This window comes from Schistocerca piceifrons, chromosome 5 (genome assembly GCF_021461385.2).
Source record: "Schistocerca piceifrons isolate TAMUIC-IGC-003096 chromosome 5, iqSchPice1.1, whole genome shotgun sequence".
NCBI classification, from domain to species: domain Eukaryota; kingdom Metazoa; phylum Arthropoda; class Insecta; order Orthoptera; family Acrididae; genus Schistocerca; species Schistocerca piceifrons.
The window spans coordinates 505493668-505499322 of NC_060142.1; positions in this window are offsets into that span (position 1 = coordinate 505493668).

Here is a 5655-nt window from a genome sequence, read left to right on the forward strand (position 1 = left end):
GTATTCCTGACCGAAAACGGAGGAAAAAAGATCCTATGAACACATGTCTGAAGAAGGACGGTGTGCGTGAATTGACAACTAATCGTTCCAGAAGATACTACAGAGCTGCATCGTATCCAAGCCACAACAGGTATTCAAAGTGTCCTCCATGAGATGCAATGCATGCGTCCTGAAGTTGCATCATAGATAATAATCGTACTTTGGCTTACAGCATGTTGACGGTCCACTTGCCTGGAACTTGTACTGCGGTTCGTCTCAATATCCTGTAGAACCCGGTCCTCCAGATCTGGTGCACGCACAGTCCGCCGCCTCCCTGCACGTGTGAAAGCACTCGCGATCTCACAAACGCCCAAAAAGGCTTGAACTGTTGTGTGACGTGGCTGGAGTCTTTGAGGGTACTTGTTTTGGTGTAGCCGTGCTGCCTCTCGACGCTTCCATCTGCTTGGCCGGCCGTACACAAACGCCATCTCAGCTTGTTCCTGACATACCGCAGCTCGTGGTCGTGCGGTAGCGTTCTCGCTTCACGCGCCCGTGTTCCCGGGTTCGATTCCCGGCGGGGTCAGGGATTTTCTCTGCCTCGTGATGACTGGGTCTCGTCTGATGTCTTTAGGTTGGTTAGGTTTAAGTAGATCTAAGTTCTAGAGGACTGATGACAATAGAAGTTAAGTCCCATAGTGCTCAGAGCCATTTGAACCATTTGTTCCCGACATAAATACTGGACTATTCTGCTGCTTACGCTGCGTCGGTCACATAACCTGCAACACGCAAGGAACACACAACACAGGTTCAGAGGAAATTTCTTTCGTCAGCGCCATCTACCGTTGCAACGATGCATTTCCAGACACATGTCCATAGCAGTTTCTTTCCTCCATTTGCAGTCAGGAATCCATCCCTGCAATTTATCGGTTTTATTAATGTTCACCCTGCGTATCTAATACAGCGCTTCTAAATCTCTTAGCTAAGTGGAAACATTTTTAATGTCTGCTATTGTTATGGAACCCCCGGTTTGTCTCAGTAGTTTGTTCCTAATGTAGCCTTCTGTAAATGAATTATTTACAACGAAAATGATAGTTATTTCAAATACTATATCTTTAGTTCGACACTGTTTTCAAAATCAACACATAACTTTTTAAAGTAACTGAAATTTAAAACAATGTAATCAAACAGGAGATTTACATTATAATGAGATGAAGGGTAGTGGTGTCCGCCTCCGGTAGCTGAGTGGTCAGCGCGACAGAATTTCAATCCTCAGGGCCCGGGTTCGACTCCCGGCTGGGTCGGAGATTGTTGTTGTCCTAATCGTCATCATTTCATTCCCATCGACGCGCAAGTCGCCGAAGTGGCGTCAAATTGAAAGACTTGCACCCTGCGAACGGTCTACTCGACGGGATGCCCCAGTTACATGACGTTTTATAGTGGTAGTGGTTCGTATTTTCCCAGATACACACTATCCAATCATAAATAACCGGATATCTCTTTGTAATGCAGATTTGACTACTAGATGTCAAGAGAAGCGAACCCATCAGTATAAAAAGAGCCGAGTGGGTATTGTCTAGTTAGTACCTTACAATTGGTCGCTCAGAAGAGCTCAGTACTTCGAAACTGGATTACTCACTGGATGTCACATGCGTAAACTAATCCATCAGGGACAGTTCAACACTTCTAAAGCTGTCCAAGCCGATAGTGGTGATGTGTGAGTGGAGTGCATACGTGAAGGCACAACCATAGCTAAACCAAGACAAAGCACTTACCACGTACAACATTATAGAGGGTGGTTTTATGACATCGCATAAATCATCAGACGGAATCCCACATGAGTTCCAAAGTGCTATTAACAATTAAGTTAGCACAATAACTGTGAGCAGGAAGTTAAAACAGAATGGGGTACTATGGTCAAAAAAATGGTTCAAATGGCTCTGAGCACTATGCAACTTAACTTCTGAGGTCATCAGTCGTCTGGAACTTAGAACTAATTAAACCTAACTAACCTAAGGACATCACACACATCCATGCTCGAGGCAGGATTCGAACCTGCGACCGTAGCGGTCGCTCGGCTCCAGATTGTAGCGCCTAGAACCGCACGGCCACTCCGGCCAGCTACTATGGTCAACCAACTGGTCATAAGCCACATATTTGTGTAGTCAGTGCTAAGCGACATTTGAGGTAGTGTAAAGAGCGATGACATTGGACACTGGATGATTGGAAAGGGGTGATTTGGAGTGATGAATCACGCTGTACGCTCTTGGAATCCGCTGGAAGGGTTCTAGGTTTGGCTTATGCCTGGAGAACGTTACATGCCATAATGTGTAGCGCAAACAGTGAAGTACGAAGGAGATGGTATTACGGTATTATGAGTTTTTCGGGTTAGGGTGGGGTCCCCATTTTATGTTTAAGAAAACACTAAATTCGGAAAGAAATCTACACAATTTATAGCCTTGTTTACTGCTTACTGTAAAAGAACAGTTCGTAGACGATGATTGTTTAAATCAGCATGACAACACGCCCTGTCATAAAGCAGCATCTGTGAGGCAACGGTTTGCGGATAGTAAGATCCACAAAATAGACTTGTCTGCACAGGGTTCCGACCTGAACCTAATGAAACGTGTTTGGGATGAGTTACAATATCGGTTCCGCTCGAGATCCCAGCGGCCACCATTAGCAAAATTCTCTGGTTTCGGCTCTTGAGCAAAAGTAGGCTACCAATCCTCTACAGCAGTGGTACCCAATCATTCTCAGACCATTATCTCTGAGTGCAATCGGACGTTGCCTAATACCCACGCCTTCGCCCCCCCCCCCCTACCATCTGCTGCCCCCCCCCCCCTACCTCACATTATCACCAACTTTAACACCTAACTAACTGTAGACTGAAAGACTTTTCTAGCGACACTTTTATTTTTAAAACGATGAAAGATGTGAAAGGTGAACGATATTTGGTGTGTGTGTGTGTGTGTGTGTGTGTGTGTGTGTGTGTTAGAATGAATGATGAAGCAATTTGCAGCGCATCGCAAGTGCTACCCACAACCCCTTCTCAGATACGAAAGCTAACTGTCCATAGTGGCGTTAAACAATTGCTACAAAACACTTCCGTTGCATTATTTCTGTCCATTGCGGCACTTGCTTGGCCACCACACTGCAACCCCGTTTAAAATCAAACAGGTTCAAATGTGTGCACTATACTTACTGTTTGTGAGTCACTTGATTGCTGAACCACCTACTTCTGAACTGCCACAAATTGAACGACTTCAGGCTGTTAATGCTTTGTGTTTAACCATTCTAATAATAATAATAATATAATAATACCGAGTACAGCCTTATGCAGTTCTGCTGTGCCGTGCAGACAGTTAATTCACTAATCCGTTTCAAAGCAAGTAATGAAGCTATTTCTGGACGGCTGCAGGTACTATCTAAAGCTTGGAGAAGACATTTTCTTGAGATATTCAGCATTTGTTATGTATATGTCTCACTTTTATCACCAGAAATGTATAGAACAAAGCTTAACATATGCATGTTATTGTTGGACTACGTGAGGAACCTGTAAACACCACCAGATTAATCCTACTGATTGACAAAAGTAACTATTGATAACTTATATAAACAGTATTACTGTCTTAAAAAATTGTGATAAAAGTAGGGATCCTTTGAAAATAATTTAGTTTCTTGACTAAAACAGAATCGAATCGTTTAGTTTTTATCCCTCTGAAAATTTCACTTTACCCCTCAAGGGGTAATTACCCCCAGGTTGGGAACCATTGCTCTTCAGACATTCAAGCATCCCACTGAAAGTGTCCATAGCATTTTCAGGGCTTTATAAGTGTCCGCTAATAAGTGTTGGATACTTACGATCACTGCTACGGTCGCAGGTTCGAATTCTGCCTCGGGCATGGATGGGTGTGATGTCCTTAGGTTAGCTAGGTTTAAGTAGTTCTAAGTTCTAGGGGACTGATGACCACATATGTTAAGTCCCATAGTGCTCAGAGCCATTTGAACCATTTGATTGTTCAAATGGCTCTGAGCACTATGGGACTCAACTTCTGAGGTCATTAGTCCCCTAGAACTTAGAACTAGTTAAACCTAAGGACATCACAAACATCCATGCCCGAGGCAGGATTCGAACCTGCGACCGTAGCGGTCCTGCGGTTCCAGACTGCAGCGCCTTTAACCGCACGGCGAACCATTTGAACTTACGATCAGATAGTGTACAGTACTTAATATTAAGCTGTATGAGTGAAAAATGAGTTCTTATCACCGGTTGGGCATTATGTCTTTCACAGTATTAATTTTTTGCTGACACATGAGGTGAGAACCTATTTTCACATATTTATGTAAGTGCAAAGAGTAAAAGGACCAACATGAACTTCTGCGACTATTGAGGAAATTCATCTTTTAAACTGCCTCGGAATTCTGATTAATTACTTTTCCAGTGATAAACCAGATGTCAGTTCGATAACAGTATTGCATTCTTCCGCTGACATGATCACAGGTCATGCATTGGTATTAAATGTGTTTCTAACCTACTACTAATTTTTATATTTAATCTACTGCTCCATTGTAGAATACCGAGTAAAAGCTCGTTCAGATCTCTCAAGTGCTAAATAACTTCTTCAGTAAATATCTCGCCTATCTCAACACATTAAAACTACTATTATTGGGATCAATCAAAGTCCTTTGAGCGCATACAAACTGTCAAAAATTCTATCTTTTTCTTGACAGCAAGAAGTTTTTCGTGAGGAGTAAATACATTTGTCTTCAATGTTTATACAAATCTTTCTAAAAAAAAAGTGCCATAAATAGCTGTATGAAGCATACAGTTTCTGTTAATAATTGGCCTTTCAGCTGGAAGCTGTGTTTTAAAGCTGAACCATGCACCTGTCACCTCATTCAAATGGTTCAAATGGCTCTGAGCACTATGGGACTCAACTGCTGAGGTCATTAGTCCCCTAGAACTTAGAACTAGTTAAACCTAACTAACCTAAGGACATCACAAACATCCATGCCCGAGGCAGGATTCGAACCTGCGACCGTAGCGGTCTTGCGGTTCCAGACTGCAGCGCCTTTAACCGCACGGCCACTTCGGCTGGCGTCACCTCATTCCCCAATTTAAAAAATGTGGTCTTTTTCCTCAGAATACCTGTGTGATCTTAGTATGTAAAAGAAAATATGTGTTTACAACTACAGTGCCCTCACAAAGTATTTTGAACAAAAGACTATTTAATGACCGAGACTTTATGAAGGTAATGATTTTGATGAACTCATCAGGAGTATTGTTACAACTGGAAGATGATTTTTTTGCACTACCTGCATGCCGATGAATCGTGCTTTGGCTACTAGATCAATTTTTGTCGATATTTTTTGTTGGGACGTTGTAATTGTTGCTATTAATTTAGCCCAGACATCCACCCTAGCAGAAAACTTGTTTAATACTATAGTTCATTACAGTGGGTGCCAGGCTGTACACTAGTATTACAAATCAAACACTTGGAAAACTCAGGATGGAATAATGAGAGTATTATGAAAGAATAAATTGCTACTCACCTTATAGGAGAGATGCTGACCTGCAGACAGACACAACAAAAAGACTGCTAATCATTTTATGAGCAACTCAGTGTGGGGTGGTGGTAAGAAGGAGTCTGGAGTGTGGAGTGCAAGAGATATAGG